Raw genomic sequence first — 18,720 nt, 5'->3', positions numbered from 1 at the left:
TATATATATATATATATTGTGTTTGTGAGCACATGCAGCTGTGTGCATGTGTGTTTGTGTGTGTGTATAGAGGTCAGAGGTGGACATCAAGTGTCTTCTTTAACTGCTCTCTGCTCTACTTTTTTAGACAGCATCTTTCAATGAACCCTTAACTCTCCAGTTCAGCTAATAGCTGAATAGCAAGCTCTGGGGACCCTCCTGCCACGTCTCACCCCAGGGCTGGAGTTATAATCCATGCCAGCACACCTAACTTTTAAATGGGCTTGGGGGGGGGTCTGAATTTAAGTCATTGTGCTTTTGCTGCTGATAGTTAATTGACTGAGTCATCTCACATGAATGCGTGTCTCTAATGAGCCTTTGTAAATAACAGATGCACCCATGGAACTAACTAATCCCCATGAAATGCTTGTGACCTGGAGTTAGGATGCTTTGAAAATGAAACAAGGACATTACAGGAAGGTGCATGATAGAGGGGCTTTCTAAGAAGGTGCTGGACGAGCAGTCATTTTGACAAGCCCTGGAAATATCATTCAGAGGGAGGAAGGGCAGGTGATGCATAATGAAGAAGAGAAATTGGATGGCAAAAAGAAAAAAAAAGCGGTGCATTTGAGGTAGAAGGTTCAGGAAATAGGATAAATTTATGAAGTGTATTAAAATTAGGAAGTGCCATTTGGAACTTCTGCCTGAAAGGCGAGGATTAAAGGATGGGGTCCATTATCCCACCTGGCGACAGCCCATAAAGTTCTTTAGCTAGTGAAAATATAGTTTTAATCAGTCACACAAAACAACTCTCCTCATGTCCCTAGTAATAAAAAGCTTCATTGAGACAGATGGGAAGAGGGTACAGTGTGTGCAACACTTCAGAATATTGGAAAACTTTCTGGTGCCATTTACTAACTTGACTTATCTTCTTGAAAGTTCCCCACAGGAACAAATGTTTATGCAAAGTTTTAGATGAGATGGATGGTACTTTCTCTCAGGAGGGAGTCTTCGTATGTGATGGAGGCAGGGTAATGCACTCCGTTCGAACGGTGTGATCATGAACCTGGGAAAAAATTTTTCAAGTTAAGTGAATTCCAAAATCCAAACAATAACTGTCATTCTTCAAGGTTGATACTGCGGATGTTCTGTGGACTGTTTCATTTCTGTTAACTTGACACAACCTAAGTAACCTAAAAAAGAGAAACCCCAATTAAGGATTTGGTTTCAGCAGATGGGCCTGGGCATATTTCTGGGCAGCAAATGAGTACTGATTAGTGCAGGCGGGCCAGTCCACTGTGGGTGGTACTATTCCTTAGCAAGTTGGCCTGCATTACTTAACAAAGCAGGTGGAGCAAGCTACAGAAAGCAAGCTAGTTTACCAGCATGGTCTCTGCTCCAGTCCTGCCATCAGCTTCCTACCTACAAGCCCTGCCTGGATTCATACCCCTTTCCCCCTAAGTTGGCTTCATTTGGTGTTTTATCATTAGCAACAGAGAAGAAAAGTAGGACAGACTGTGTGGTCTCTGTGTTTGTAACCTAGGGTGGGAAGAGATGGGCATGTTGGAGGCTGAGAATAGGGATTCTTTAAAAGGAAGACCCTGTGCAATCAGTCTTATTGTCGAATAGCACCTGGTCTGCCACCTACCCCTTCCTCTTTCATGAATCGGTTCATTAAAGGGAATACCACACTTAGAAAACTCTTGCTTTGTATTTCCTCTATTGACTAGTTTTTTTTTTCCCTGAAACCTTTTCTTTAACTTTAAAGGCCAGCACGAATAGAATTAATTATCAGTTAGTAAATCTCGGGCAGGGTCGCCACCCGACTCAGTGGTTTAGGTTCCTGAATGGAAGACTCATACACAGCCTGTATATTTTAATATGCCTTAAGCAGTACAATAGCTGGTTAACTTCCTAACCTCCGTGCTGTTAGAACATACCTCGCACCAGTAATTCTGAGTTACTGCTTACTAATTTTCATGTTCCATCTTGGCTGCTCTTAATTCCAGTAGGTCAGCTACCTGGGTCACATTTTCTTGGGCCAGAGCCTGGGGTTCGCTCCTTGCTTCTCTACTCCATAGCCTCTGTGTGTCTCCTCTCTCCACACCCTCTTAAAGCATGGCAGATCTTCCTTCCTTCTCTCGTCCTGGTCCCAAGCCTGGGAATCATGCTTCCTCAGCTATTGGCTGCTGGGATCTTTATTTACTAATCAGAACCAACTGAAGGCAGGTTCCCAAAAGTTAAGTGCAGACCCTCTAGTGCAAACAGCTTTTTGGAAAACAATTGGCATTCATAATGCAAGCAGCTATAAGCAGGCATAGCTGTCTTTCGGTTTGTTTGTTTTTATTTTGTATTTAGAGGAAGTAATTCTTGGCAGACAAAGGCCAACTAGAGAGACTTGAAATTAGATTTTTTTTTTCTGGACTAGTGTCAACCTCCCTGGGTTCTAGATCCAAGGAAAATTGACTTTATTTTTTAGTTTTTATTTATTCACTTTATATCTTGATTGCAGTCTCCATCCCTCCTCTCCTCCCAACACCACCCTCACAAATCCCTCCTCTCATCACCCCCTCCCTTTCTCCTCAGAGAAGGAGAAACCCAACCTTGGGTACCACCCTGCCCTGGAACACCAAGGTGATGCTGGATAAGGATATTGCAGCTGACTGAATATTTATGCTCTTGCTCTTCTTCTTCTTCTTCTTCTTCTTCTTCTTCTTCTTCTTCTTCTTCTTCTTCTTCTTCTTCTTCTTCTTCTTCTTCCCAGTAACATGTTGACAACTAACCCTCGATGTGATATTTGGAAAGGTGGAAGTTTCATTTTCTTCTCAAAAGAATGTAACTAGGGAGCCCTCTCATTCCTTTGGATGTGTGTCACACAGCACAAAGATGGGTCTCATAATTTGGATGTAAAATGTTACCTCAAAGAGTCCTGTGTTTAAGTATGCAGTACCCAATTGGTGATGCTATTTTGGGAGGTTGTGGATCCTTTAGGAGGTGAGCCATTAGGGATGAGTCTTAAAGTGTATGGCTATCTCACTTCCAGTCTCAACTTTGCTTCTTGGTATGTCGTGCATCCTCGGTAACGAGCAAGCAGATTCACTGTGCTGACCACACGGAGAAGAACCACTGACTCCCATGCCTTCCTCAACAGGATGGCTGATACCCTCAAACTAGGAGCCAAAGTAAGCTCTTCCTCACTTACATTGCTCCTGTCGAGTAATCTTTCACAGCAACAAGAAAAGTAGCTAATATGACTGGTACCCAAGAGCCAAAAAGTATGGATCTGCCAACGCTTTGCTCTTGGCTGTCTCAAAATGAGAAATCCATTTATCCGTTGTTTGTCTTGTCATCCTCCGTATTCTGTAGTATCCTGAAAGGGTAGGACACGTGTTTAACAAAACATGGTTACTGCTTTCATTCCCCGAAGTAACTAACAGGCAAGCCTGTTATTTAGGCTTCCTCTCATTTCTGTTAAGTATGTCTTATGGTCTGATTTTTACTCCCGGATCTTCGTAAGCTCTGTCTCTACCATTTCAACTTTTCAAAAGTAATCTTTACTCATTAGATTAAGATTAAACTGTAGCAGGGCCCTTCCTTGATAGAATGGAACAAGTAATGTACTTGATCTATAATTAATTTTTGTTCCACTGCTGGCTATGTTGCTTGTTCAAGTAACTCAGAGTCTTATAGCCTGCATTTCCTATCTTCAGGACAGAGAGGGTGATCAGATATTATTGTTTCAGCAATAAGTATGTAGTGCACATGTGTGCTACCCATCATGTCTGGCCCATAGTAATTACCACACATACATACTAGCCATTTATTGCTGTCATTATCATTATCCTTATTGATAGAGGTTAACCAATTTAGTGCTCTAACCTGACTGTGTGTATGTGTGTGTGTGTGTTTGTGTGTGTAGAAAGCCATCTGTCAATGGAAATGTGATAAACCATTCAGTCGATTGTGAACTTTTCTCTCTTTGTCAAGACAAAATCAACCAGAATGACAGATTGAGGAATTAGACTCATTTAGACTTCATCATTCCTAGAAGGATAATTCAGTGTGCTTCATTGTTCATTAGGTCACTCATGGAGACTGGCTTTAGTTTCAACATATTAGAAGTTTGGATAACAATAGAAACACATCCAGTTTTGTGAGATTTTATAGGGATGGTCTATCTAAGATGCCCAAGAGAATGACTGGTATATGGTAAGTGCTCAACACTTGTCTTTACTAAACTAGCAGCAACACTGGGTACATTAATGATAATATAGATGGATAGGGAGGGACATCATAGCTGATCTTGACAGTGCCCGCGCTGTCATGGTACTGGTACCAAGAGTTGGGTATAGGCCTGGAGGATTTAACAAAAGACACAGACTCTGTCACTTGTCAAGGAAGAATGCCAATCTTTATTCCTCTCTGCTCAATTTATACAGAGCAGCATGGGGGGGGGGATGAAAAAATACAAGGAGGAAACCCCCACCTGGGACTGACTCATCACCACCACTGCAAATGGGCCTAACTAAGGCAGGATTTTTTTTTCCTTGCAGAACATCCTGTCTTGAAGCAAACAGGTTCTGCAAAAAGACATCCAGATAGGGGGTCTGTATCCAACGGCTGATGAGGTATGAGTTAGCTTTTCTAGGGCAGGGAGGGGAGAGATAGTCCGTGTTAACTCACAGTTGCAGGCTGTAGTCCATTGTTACAAAGAAGTCAAAGCAGGAAGTGAAACAGCTTGTTACTTGTACAATCTAGAACAGAAAGGAATGAGTACAAGAATGTTTCCTTCTCAGCCCCTCACCTTCACTCTTATACAATCCCAGGATACAAATGAAGGGAATGATGCCACCCATGGTGGGCTAGGTCTTTACATATCAATTTACATATTCAAGACAATTTATCACAGACTGGCCTACAAGCCAACCATACCTAGATAAAACCCTTCTTCGGACTCTTTATCCATGTGATTCTAGATTATGTCAAAGTGACAATTAAAATACAAACCCCACAGTATGGAGGAAAAGCAAAAGTATTATAGACATGATGGAGGAGTGCAGCTGGAATTTGTAAAATGAAGAAAGGGCAGTAGTAGAAATGTCCAGTGGGAAGCCATACCTCTGTGTTTATGAAGATTTGCCACAGTATGCATGGGAGAGGAACTTTAAGGTACTGTTAGAATTTCAACCATGAAGATCACAATTCCTGCATCCTATCTCCAGGGGAGGAGGTAATCATTAACCCTGAGGCAGAGTATGACGATGTATGTTTTTGAAAATGCTTACAAAGGTTATAATGCAAACAGTTGCAAACAGGTTACAAGTCACAGCTCTAGGAAGACAACAGGAAGAACTGGCGAGCTATAGTAGGTAACTGATGGGGGAAGAGATGAGCTGCATAATAATGAATACCATCTTATCTAGCCCAAAGAAGCTGTATCCTTAGTTTGGAGGGGGTATATATCAAATCACATTACCCTGAAATGTAAGGCATCCAAATAGAGTCTATACTGGGATAAACATATTCCCACCAACAAGAAACAAACAAAACTACTGTTTACTTAAGGGTAGAATTTCTAATGTCAGGATTAAAACTTCTACTTCAATCTTACTAAGGTACAGTGATAGTAAATTTGTGGCCTCTGATAATACTAATAAAGAGAAGTCAGCATTAGAGAGATGCTCAGTGGTTTAAGAGGGACCTCTGCAGTTTGAGGTCCACAACTACCTGTAACTCCAGCTCTAGGGCATCCAATTTCTCTTCTGGCACCCATGGCCACTTCACTCATCTTCAACACTTCTGCATATGTTCATAATTAAAATAAAAATAAAATCATTAAGGCAATAGTTAGAAGGAAGGCTAGTGGGTAGGCTTCAGACAACACATGATAGATTGGTAGGGCACAGCCACTGGATTTCACAGAGCTCCTGTTTTGAAAGTAAGTTGTGAAGTGAGAAACTGTTTGATAGTTACCAGCACAGCCTGGCCCAGGCCTCTGTCTCATTGTCTTCTTTTCTTCCCAAGCTTGGCAGGATCTTCTCTGACATTATCGGTACCCTAGTCCTTGTTCCAAGATCTACTCCCAGGCGGCCTTAAGCTAAGAAGACCAAAGTGCTCACTTTAATTCCTAAATCTAAACGAAATTCTTGATTACTGAACTGGTTGTAGTAAAATACATTTTTATCCCTTTGTTTGTTTGTTTGTTTTAAGACAACTCTTGAGAAGGGAAAAATAGTCACTGTCCAGGAGCTGAGAAGGGACCGACAAATTCACGAGATCACCAAAATGACCCTCTACCATGTTGCTCTAAAGGTGACTAGGTCCCAACTAAGGGAGGAGCAGAGAGAAACACATTTAAATTTAACAATGACTTCACAGTTCACAACAGCTAATGAATAGTAAGGTGTCCATTTATGCTTATTTATCCTTTTATTTTTAACTTGCCCTAATTTATCCTTATTTTTTTCTCTTTATTTATAGAAGTCTCAATCCTGAAGTCTGAAGGTGAATGACTTGTGGTTTTTGAGAAATCTGTGTCGCTATGGGGGTTGTAGGACTCATTGTTCACTGTGACAATCACGAATTCTAGAAGGAAATATACATTCTACTATTTTAGTGAATCCTCAAAGAACATAACAAGCTATATAAGAGTTTGTTCTCAGCAGAAAATGTCAATGTTCAATGGAAAATAAGATTATAGTTGCCAGGTCTTCCTGCTATGATTTAATATTAATATGTTGTTGTGTTCATAGCACACATTGCTTCAGAAAATTAGTCTCAGGTTTCTATATTTTATGAGAAGATGATTTTATTAGCTATGGAATGTCTTTTTATTTTTTTCCTGCTAAGGAGGCTCAGGAACCGAATATCATAATTGAACTACCCATTGATGCAGTTGCTTAGTAACAAATTTTTACATAAGCAGACTAATAATTTTGCTTAAAAAATTATTACTTTAAACTTTTGTACTTGTCTTTAGTGGATCACCTCACTGTAAAATGTAATTTTTTTCTTCATGATTTTAAGTGCAATTTTGTATCTGGACTGTATGTTTCATTGATCATACCATACATATGAATTCCTTCCAGTGGTTTTCAATGTTCCTGATACTAAGACCCTTTAATAAAGTTCCTCGTGTTGTGGTGAATCACAACTATAAAATTATTTCATTGCTACTTCATAAGTATAATTTTGCTATGGTTATGAATTGCACTACGAAATACTTTTAGAAACAGAGGGTTGACAAAGGGGTCGTGACCCACAGGTTGAGAACCTCTGCTTTACACTCTGCATGGGCCAGGTTGACCTGAGACTTTAGAATTATTGAGCTCTCCTTCTTGAGAAACAAAACTCTAAAAAATTGGTTCAGAACAACTCAAATAATGCTCAGGTTGTTAAATAACAGTAATTTACTTTGTTGTCAACTAAAAAAATGACAGCCCTGGATCTCAGGTGCGCTTTCTCTCCACCGCCTCCTCACCATGGAAACCTTTGCAGGGTCAATCAGTGTCTCTGTGAGGAAAAAAAATAACAACGCTCATATACTCCATGCATGAACAGTATCTCCCCACTATATCGCTAATACAAGGATAGCAGAGTTTTTTATGTTTCTTTTTCTTTGCGATATGCACTCGCCAGGAGTTATATGAACTATAATGCCACAGGGACTTTGGCTAGGTTCTTGTTGCATTGTTTACTTGTTGGGTGGCTTTCCATAAATTAGTCAAGGTCTTTGAGCCTTCTCTAACTTAGTCACACAATGTCTATCATTATTATAATTAGAGATACCATTCTCAGAGATATTTTTTATCTTTTTAAAAAATTATTTTATTTATTTGCATTCTCTTTAAAATCTACTTAGATCTAGCAAGGAGCAATATAAACTTCAAAGTAGAGTCCAGGCATGGCTCAAAGGGTACATATTGGGACCGGGTTCTAGAGGAGCTATATGCTGTGTGCCAGGTAAACAAAGGGATGAACATAAAGGACTTTAACAGCAAACTGGAAAAGAGATGTGAACATTTCATGTTCCATTCTTTGATCCTTTTAAAAAATTATGTACATTATATTCCTGTTTGTCCTTGAGAAAAGACAAATGAAATTTAGCATCCACTTTTTAACCTCTGAATCTCAGTCTTCTAGGTTGTAGAACTGGGTTCCACATATTGCTGGGAAGGAGGCATTTGAAAATATGAAAGGAACATCTCATTTATTTCATACAGTGAATTATTATATCAGCTCTACACACCCAAATGCAGCTAATGTCTCCAGATGGTAGACAGTGCTCAGAAAACTCATGAATTAGGTATTCAGTTCCATCTTGCAAGAATAATTTGCAATTAGTACTCACAACAGTCAGAATAGATCTAGCTTTCTCTGAACAGGTATGAATTTCAGACACCTTTGTCTTACAAAGACTCTCCTAGACCATTCTTGTCCTTAAGTTCTGAGATTATCTAAAATACCCTGTCTCACAGTAGACTATGCATCTGTGGTTCTATCAATGGATTTAAAAGGCATCTTTATTTTATTAATACTCATAAGCCATTTTTCATTTTTGTGGGAGGAGCTAATCAGGGTAAACTATGATAGCTTATTTCCTTCATATTTAAGATGATTGCTTGTGAACAGAGCTTGGTGAATGAGCAATTGCCAAGCATGTGCAAAGTCCTAGGTTCTATCTCCAACAGTGGGATAAAAATGTTTCAAGTGCTAATTAATTTTACGTGGCTAATGGCATCCCAACTCATGTATCTGAACAAACATGTTTATTGCTTGGGCATTCGTACAATTACTACACAATACTATTCAGCTTTAAAGCAATATTATTTTGCTTCACTGTGAATTTTCTAAATTTTAGAGTATCCAGAACAGACTTGAGCAATGGACATTTATTTTGTTCTGGGTTTAGGGTAGAGAGAAGGCTAGAGTCCAGTAGAGTTTCTTTAATCCACTCTATCATAGAAAGACAAGCAGGGGAGGGGCTTCCACATCTATTTTCATCATTACCTTTTTTGAATTTACTCCTTTTTGGTCAGGCTTGCTAAAGACAAGGTGCTATATTGCTGTGAAATATATCATCTTCCCACTTTTATTTCTTTATTTCTTTATTTACTTAACTCACTTGACCTCATTTTCTAAGAAAAGAATTAGAAGCTAAGTGTTGAGGCCATTCCTTTCTGAGTGTGGGATAGAATTGTGTCACAGAAATTATGTTAGGGAGAAGGGGATTCCACTGGCATAATACAGAACTCTTATCCCAGAATTTCCTTAAGTGAGATATATTGTATATAGTACTGTAAACTCAGTGGTGGGTCAGTGTGAGCAGGAGGCTGGGAGCTCAAGGTCAATATGGACCAAATACTAAGTCCCTGCCTCAAATAAAAACAAAACATATTAAAAACATGTCATATCATGGTTTGATATCAAAGTAAAGATCGGTTCAGCAGGGCCTTCCTAGCTTGTTACAGCTTCTGTGCTGGGAGGTTCTGAGGTGTGTCATTAAGACTGGGTAAGGCCATTCTCTCGGTGTGAGCTTCACTTGGAGAGTCTGTGATTCTCAAACTCCTTTTCTTGGGGGTCTAACTTTCTGGCTGTGTGAATATAAAAAACAGTGATTAGATTTTTAGGAAGAAAGGGTAGATTAATCACATCAGTTAAAGATTTATGACTTTCACCTGAACATTAGCCACATCAAATCCTAGTGATTTAAAAGGAGCAAGCACTGACGTTGTCAATCATCCAATGTCAAACATCTCGAATCACTTAAGTTACAAGCCTGATGAGAGATGCTCTCACCTTCCCTTCAACCTCTATTTTTGGATCATTAGTAGAAGCTTCAGGATGAAGCCTAGATCTACATTATGACTTAGTGATTTTTTTTTATCGTCTATTTTTGACTTTGGATAGGTTATGTAAACTCTTTAGACTTCACATCTCTCTTCTGCGGAGATGATACAAAACTTCAATTGGGATCCTGTGGGAAACCGCAAACTGAGTACCAGTCATACTGCAGACGGGAAATGATCTCTTGTCTTTTTTCCAGCCTTAAAAGTATTTTGTTATTAGTTATATCTTACTTTTGGGTAAAATAAATTCAAGGCATGAAATGAAAAATGGCTAGATTTCATGTCTTAATCTATTTCATGCTAATATATACACATATGCGAAATTGCACCAAGATTCTACATCTTGGACTGTCTATGTTAGAATAGCAAACAGCATAAAATCAGATTTTCGGGGCAAAAATGTAAGATGAGATCAGGGGTTTACAACTTGGGGGTCAGGACTCCTTTACATTATGATTAGCAATAGTAGTAAAATCACAGTTATGAAAAAGCAACAAAAATAATTTTATGGTTGGAGGCTACCACAACATGAGGAACTGTATTAAAGGGTTACAGCATTAGGCAGATTGTTAACCACTGGATAAGATCAGTGCAGGAGATCTTTACCTATAAGACCCCTTTGTTTTATAACAAATGTTCACATGACTCTATGCCTTCTGGCAGGGTAATGAGTCCATTTCTGTGGAAATATATTCATTTCTATTCAGCTTGCTGGCTCTCAAGGGAGTTATGAATTGCTTTCCTAGTTTCAAAATGCAGTTCATGACTCTCAGGGAAAAATATCTAAGGAGTCAATAACTAATAGTTTACCTTGAGATATCGAGACAACTGTTCAAGTAATCTGAAACAAAATAAAATGGAAATATAAACAGGCGGTGCGTGTGGGTGTGTCACTAGAATTCCTACCGTGTCTTCCAACACATCTTCCCCAAGATGGAGGCGAAGAGTTGCTTATGAAGATGCCATGGGAAACTAGGTAGCAATCTGGATCCTGCTGTAGAGTATGAACTTTATGGCCTTCCAATACGTCTCTGCTTTTGATGGGAATGACTGGAGTCATTCAGAGGAACCACGAGTGGAATCCCTTCAATGCTAGAATACTATATGTAGCTTACCTCTTGGCAGAGTATGCCTTTCATACCTGTATATGCTTTATCTCTCATTCCCACAGACTCTGTAACTCCTTGTTGTCAGTCATTTCTGGTGAATTTAATTACATCCTTTGCTCCCCATAGGGAATATTTATGCTGGAATCTTGTCTTTTCACTTTGTTGTAGTAGAGGGTCTCTTCTACTTCCTACAAGCGACCAGCATCTCCCCTTGCCTTCTGGACCCCAACCCGTCTTTCCTTATTAGGCATATTGCTCCTAAAATTATGACCTCCTTTCCATGCTTTATCCATACCCCATCCCTCACAGGATATTACTCATCTATAATTATCCCTTGCCATGTCCTACTTCTGACCGGATTTTGTCTGTGTGTTCCGCGTCTTGTGCTGAATGGTGGATTAGCCCCTGTTACGCAGAAGTCATCCAATCATGGGCACATGAGTGATTGATAATCATTGATACTAGGTGAAAGAAATATGCTGTTCATACTACAAATATCAGAGTGTTCCAGAGAAGAGGTGATACATCTTTTAGTGAACCAAAAGCAGAGGAGATTGATCTTGGAGGAATAAGAGGGTGACAGATGGGGGGGCCCTTCCAAGGTTTGGTCTTCCCTATTAAAACCAAGGGAGAGAGCAGATGAGCTTTCTTCTCATTTGCTCTGATATGGGGCGAGAATGACATTGTAGCAGAAGAGAGACATGAAGACGTTCTATATTCAAAGCATCTAAAGTAGTCTTTATTAAATCACTTTTCAGTCTTCCCCATTTACCAAATCTTTTGTAATTTTTTCCCCAACTGGTCTATAGTTTCAAATGCTCCATCAAGCTTTCCTGTCACAGGCTCAGAGGTGTCATTCAACAAGCACTTTTCTCTCATCTTAGGAGCTCAGCCAGCTGGCTTCCATGCATCTGAGCACTGCCTCTTCTCTTCTGTGTGCTTTATGACACCAGAGTCCCTAGGCTCCATCTCAGCCCTTCTTGGGCACATTTATTTGATACTTCTGACTCGAAAATCCCTTAAGAACTCTGCCTTCTTTTCTTCTTTTATACTAACTCACAGCCATAGTAGATGCAATGATTGTTGGTAGGTTTAATGGTTGTAAGGCAGTGTACATTTAGTTTTCTATAGTTACTTGATAATGTTTTCCATACTATGCTCTATTGAAAGTTCTATGTGAGCCAGGCGGTGGTGGCACACACCTTTAATCCCAGGATTTGGGAGGCAGAAGCAGGTGAATTTCTGAGTTCGAGGCCAGCCTGGTCTACAAAGTGAGTTCCAGGACAGCCAGGGATACACAGAGATACCCTGTATGGAAAGGAAAAACCAAAGGAAAAAATAAAAGAAAGTTCTATGTGGACTTACTGTAGACGGTCCAAACTGATAATTCCCCAAGGAGTGCCTCATTTTCCTCCCCAAGTAATACTCCTGCCATCTTCTCCGTCTTAGCAGTTATTGACCTCTGGCCCCCTTGGACAAATATAGGAAGCTGGAATCCTGACTAATTCCCCCATCCTTTCCCTTTTCTCATGAGCCCACCCTATTCTTCCATCCTCACAGCACATCACTTCCTGCTCGCTGTATCTGTGTAGAGTAGATCCCAGCCTGCTTGCTGTAAGACACCATCCTGTCTTTCTGTACTTGCTAATCCTGAACTCCTTTTTGCACTTCTTATGCCCCCTTTTCAACCTATGGCCATAAGGACATTTAATAAAGAAATCAGATAATCCCATTCATCAGTTTCAATCTTCTTGTATGTCCACCAGTGTCCCTAGAGTAAACTGTAACATCTTGCAATGCTGGCCAACTGCCTTGACATAGTCATTGTAGTTAGGTGACTATTCTACCTTATGTTGTATTCCAAGTGCTAAGCACCTTTGCATAAATGCTATATAATTAATCTTTCTATCAATGGTGTAACCTATCGAACAAAGCACAATTAGAAAAGAGTGAAGCCAGGATTCTGATCCAGGTGACTCAGCCCCTCCACCATCATACTTTGTTATTTCTCACAAGCAAAGGCATGGACAAAGAAATGAGGACGTTGCTCAGCGAGGCATGAAATGAAGGCAGCTCAACCAGCTTTAGAGTCATGCTGGGAAGCCAAGCTCCTGCACAAGAGCCTGGCCTGAGAAGCTTTGGCTGTGTTGCCCTGGTATCCAGCCAGCAGTGGGCCCAGACTACACATGAATAGTCATTTCTTTCTTTCTTTCAGTCCAAGTACATGATCAGCAGGGGCAATCCCAGATCTTGGCTTGACCAGTACTTATAGGTAGCAGACCAAGAGCAGTGATTCCAACAGAAGCCTGAGTGTAGTACATTGTTTTCCATGATTCCCACAGACACATACCAAAACCCAACAACTTCCTTGTCAAGAGATCAAGTGTTGCTGTTGTTCCCCAATCCCAAATTTTAACACACCTGCCAATTTCCATATGCTGTGACTAACCAATGCCCAGTCCTAAAATTATAGGCCATCAGAGTTGGCTCTGCACAGCATGGTGTGTTAAAGCGTAGATGCAATGAAGTCTGGTTCCTGTTAATAAGGCAACAGGGATAGACAGAGGATTTCATGAATCTTAGCTAAAGTCAGTGTGAAAAAAATACAACAAAAACGGCAAAATGCTGTCAGTGCCCTTAGAGGGAGGCACATATTCTGCTAGAGGAACAAGGGGGATATCATAGAGTAAGCAATAGGCCTTTACCAATTCCAAAGTGTGTGCTGAATGCCTAGTGTATTGTAGGCTCCAGGTGACAGTATCATCTATGCCATGGCATTCATTAATTAAGACAGACGATTCAACGAGCAAAGAAAAGAAAATTTTCTGATGCTTCTTTGGTGATACCTATTTTTAAAAGTGTTTATTTATTTATTTATTTATTAGCACAGACACTGCCCCCCTCCAAGTCTCCCCACACAGAGTCCCCCCATCACCCCTTTATTCCTCTGATGCGGGGAGGGGTATGGTTATCCTCCTACCCTGGTGTATCAAGTCTCTGCCAGATTTGGCACATCCTCTCCTATTGAGGCCAGACAAGGCAGCCCTGCTAGGGACCAGATACCAGTCAGGTTACAGTTTTAGGGAGAACCTCCTCTCCAGTTGAGATGGGAGAATTATGTCCGCACTGAAGTGAGCTGCTGTCAGTAGTTAGGTACTAGAGATTTGAAGTTCCCCGAACTGCTATAGAAATTCATGTTGGCACAGGGTATGTGGTTGCTAAGAAGGCATGCTTCTATACCTCGATTGTATCTTAGGGTTTCCATTGCTGTGAGGAGGCACCATGACCATGGAAACTCTTATGATGGAAAACATTTACTTGGGACTGGCTTACAGTTATCAGGGTCAGCCCCATTATCGTCATGATGGGAAGCCCGGCAGTGCACACTCAGACCTGGTTCTGGAGAAGGAGCCGAGAGTTCTACATCTGAATTGACAGGCATCAGGAAGAGAGAGAGACACTGGGCCTGGCTTGAGCTTCTGAAACCTCAAAGCCTACCCCAGTGACACACTTCCTCCAACAAGGCTACACCTCCTCCCACAAAGCCACACCTACTCTAACATAGCCACACCTCCTAACAGTGCCTCCCTATGAGCCCATGGAGGTTATTTTCATTCAAACTGACACAGCTTGAAAAATACTCTTAAAGTACTCTGTTTAAATGATTTATGTTCTTATTACATAGCCTCTTGCCTTTTCTCCAGATATCGTCTAGTAAGTTGTTCAATTACACCGTATCTTTATGTAGTAGAGATGGGAATTTCTTTTTTTCTGCTATGATAAATGTTTAAAGCATTTATGATACCTACTCTGGGAAGAACACAGGAGTTAGGAGGGGACATAACTGAGAGGACAATCAGACAATGAGAGAAACAAGAGGAAGCAAGCACCTGACTTGCCTAGTGTATTGTTCACATTCCTGACCTTCAGCATATCTGCAGTAAGCTATTGGGTTTTGATTTAGAGAAAGGTGATTTGGGGAATCAGGCGGAAAAGTCTTCTAAATGCTGCCTTTTTTTTGAGGTAATACCACAGCTGGCTCAGGTCTCCATTTCAAGATCCAATATGAGAACTAGGCACTGATCCATCTCACCCGCCTGACATGGTATCATTTGGTAGGTATGTGGGTGGACCCAGGAGTGAATATTATTAGCCAACTTTTCAGAATCCTGGGCTCCATGGGTTTTGTACATGTCATCTCTGTGTAAACAGCATGCATTTCCATTTCTCTTCCCACCCATCCCTTCCTGGGATAGTTAGGAGTAAAAACCACAACACTATCAAAGAATCAGCCACGAAAGTCACAAAGCAGTACAGAGCATTTCCCTCTCAGAAAACTCCAAATTCCACTACATTTTTATGTGCTAACTGGCTGTGTGAGCATGGGACAGTGACTGAGGATCTCAAAGCCTGTTTCCTTATGTACATACACACCGAGGGACAAATGAGAGGCTATGGTGTTAATAAGATCGAACCAGATATTTCCATAAAAGATTACTCGGACAACGCTGTATTCCAGCAAAGAGTTAAATGTAATGAAAGCCAGTCAGTCTTGACCATTTCTACTGATGGCATGAATTGCTCTGGCTATCCTCATCCTCTCTCTTAGGAGGCAGGCAGCTATCCTAAGTGCATTGGCTGCTGGCGGCTGGCTCTAGCTATCATCTCTCTGGGAATGGTCCTGTGCTAATGGATGCTGCCCTGACAAGGGTGTGCTCCCTCCTATGAGTAGTCTGTGACTGATTTCTGTTGGGTGATACAAAGACTCAGCCCTCTAGCCTCAGTCATAAATACCCCCGAGGGATCCCCGGTTTCAGAGTTTACCCAGTGATTGAGAGAGCGCCCATTGCTAGAAGTGGCCCCGAGCTTGTCCTGTTTTTCTGTACCGAACAGTCCTGCTTTCTTTTCTCCCTCAGTGGTACTCTCAAGAACATCTTATCACACCTGCCCGTGTATCTCAGCAGCACATTTGATATCCTTAGGGCTGCCGAGAGAAAACTATCTATTTTCTCTCAGCCACTTAGGGGGCACATGCTTCCCGAATCAAAGGATGCGAGAGGGTCCAAAGGCAGTGACCCTTGAAGGCCAGTGGGACCAGACACGGTCTGTAGATCCCAAACGACTATGTGCTACTCTCAGAATGGTTATGTTCTTTTCCATCCAAGCTGCCCCAAGCCTTCTGTACATTTTGTTCAAAGACTGCTTTGTCTCAGACTAATCGAGTTCTTTGTTTCCCCTATCCTGGCAAGCAGGGCAATGTAGGGAAGAGAAGACAGCTGCTCCTGACGTGAGATGCCCATTCCTTTGCCTTGTTGCTGTTTGAGAGGAAGTGACAGACACTTGACCAGGAGAGCTGGCAGAGGAAATAGGAAGTACATTCTAGAAAAGACTGTCTTGGGCTGTGATTTCTGAAGTAGCTGAAGCGTTACCAAATGAGGCTGTAATAGGCCTTTGACAAAGATACAGAAGGAAGCCTTACAGCATTTCTGGCTATAGCTGGTCTTGACAAAACTGGATGCTATGTGGCTGACTAACCTTTGGCCACACCCAAGGCTTTGGTCTTAGAAAGACTTACGATACGTAAGCTGATTTAAATAAACCACATAAATAAATACGGAGGAGGTGGCTCAGTTGTTGAAGTACTTAAAGTGTGAGGGGGCTCTAGGCACACGCCTACCATCCCAGTACTATGGAGACAGGGGCAGGAGAATTGTCAGAGCTCACTGGCCAGACTGCCTAATAGAAGTGTCGAGTCTTAGAATCAGTGAAAAATCCCTGTCTCAAAAGTAAGGCTAGAAATATAGAAAAAGACAGGGCATATCAACATCTAGTCTCCACATGTGTACACACAGGAACACATAGGACGTGGACACACACACACTCACCACTCCTAATTCAATGGCCACTTGCTTTCTGCAAGATACTATTTTATATTCAACCTGGTGTTTGATTCTTGGTCCCTAGAAGGTCAGGTTTTGATACAATTATGAGAGACTGCCTGAAGAATCACATGATTTATCAAAGACATTCTAAACTCTGGATGGCTTTCAAGACACATGCCAGGTAGGCCACTGCCACCATCTGCAGCATTGCCCCAGTGCTAACCCTTCACAAGGTGAGCTAACTTCTTAGCACTGCGGTCCACTCAAGAACCTTCTCATACCCCCTAGTAGTAGAGCGCTGGGACTTTTGATTGCTTGCTTACATTCTCCAATATCCAGACCTGTCTCTATTACCCTGAAGGGCAAATGCTATAGTTGGTGTCTCGTTTCATCAAAAATAATGTCTTCCATAACGAAGAACTTCAAATGTCAAGGGAAAACTGCTTCCCACAGCAGTATTTTTTTTTCCTTTGGTAATCTGCTATGCAAACCGAATCAGCAACTTATCCGACGCCTAAATCTTTGCGAGTGTTATGTGTTACAGAAAATAGAAAAGTTATTAAAGTTATGCCTATAGGGAAATATGAATCACAAAAAATCTAATCAACTAGAATTAAAAGCTTCAGATTTTGTGTAATTGATGTGGAGGTTAGTATTAACTCTAAAAAAAAAAATTATTAAAAACGAAAACCCAGACTCAATGGAGCCGTCTTTGGGCACATGGAAGGCTTCCCAGATTTCAGAGTAGTGTGTTGGTTTCAGGGGTTTCTTGGGGATATAGTAATAGAGAATAAATCTCACTGTGGAATTATGGCTGGGTCAATTAGCTGAAAAGAGACATCTTCAAAGAAATAGCATATTGTACATTAGACCGCCTCTAAAGATTATTGCTATTTGTTTGACGTAAGACTTTTATTGCCTGTTGGGTCAACTTTTATCTAGAATCTTAACTTAAAAAGCAGCTGAAAAAAATCATGCTTGAAGATTATGGATGTCCTGATCTTCCTTTAGGAAAGTCCATGGAAGCAGGCTAACCCAGAGCTCCTTTGATGAATGCAGTTGAATCCAGGTTCCGGATTTTCACGTAAAGCTGTTAGCTGAAGAAGGTAGGTAAAGTTGACATTGCCAAGAGCATTAAGAAGACAGTCTTGTGGTCAGTCACTCTCTGGCAGATAGGGGAGGGCACGTACTTGAAGGTTTCCCATGAGTGAAATGTGACCTACGGTCAAGGTGTGAGCCTCTGGAGTGCAGTCCCAGGCTCCCAGCAAAGTTAGAGGCAGATCCAAGATTTCCTATTTCTTCCTCTTACATAGGCATAGCCCCCTTCCCTTTTTGGTCCCTTCCTTCCTTCCTTCCTTCCTTCCTTCCTTCCTTCCTTCCTTCCTTCCTTCCTTCCTTCCTTCCTCCCTCCCTCTCTTCCCCCTCCCCCTTCCTTTTTCCCTCCTTCCCTCCTTCCCTTCCTTCCTTCCTTTTCTTGAGACAAGGTCTTTACACTCTAGCCCAGACTGGCTTGGAACTCATAGTGATCCTCCTGCCTCAGCCTCTTACTTGTGCCTACTCCTAGTCCACCCTTCTCATTACTGTGCCACATTTGTTAAAATGGATGAACCCCACTGACACTTCCCTCTCATCCAGTCCACAGTTCACACATGGCCCTGCTTGGATCTGTGAGTGGTTACTGCCATTATGGTACCATTATGGTATTTCTTCCCTGAACATCCCTCCTTATTGTAGATATTCACACCTTCCTCCACCCTAACCCTCTGCCCTCTGATCATTTCATTACACCCATGGCTTACTATGTCTATGATGCTGTGTAATTGGGATTGTCTTTTCTCTCTATGTATATAACATATATTTAATTTCTTATATGTTTTCCCACAGCCCCATAGCCAATGACTT

General features: G+C 41.2%; 1 long non-coding RNA gene across 3 annotated transcripts in view; it reads left to right on the top strand.

Moving 5' to 3' along the window:
• Positions 1-18,720, top strand: part of LOC116075241 — a 117,444-nt gene that overhangs the window by 68,447 nt on the left and 30,277 nt on the right. For 2 of the 3 annotated variants that reach the window (XR_004112481.1, XR_004112479.1), the window contains exon 3: positions 17,830-17,924. This is a non-coding gene — a long non-coding RNA (uncharacterized LOC116075241). Of the gene's footprint in view, positions 1-4,532; positions 4,608-17,829; positions 17,925-18,720 lie in introns of all 3 variants that reach the window. The other variant, XR_004112480.1, reaches the window with a different exon arrangement.

The sequence above is a fragment of the Mastomys coucha genome, unplaced genomic scaffold (genome assembly GCF_008632895.1).
Source record: "Mastomys coucha isolate ucsf_1 unplaced genomic scaffold, UCSF_Mcou_1 pScaffold3, whole genome shotgun sequence".
NCBI lineage: Eukaryota > Metazoa > Chordata > Mammalia > Rodentia > Muridae > Mastomys > Mastomys coucha.
This window is presented reverse-complemented; position numbering and strand designations above follow the sequence as displayed.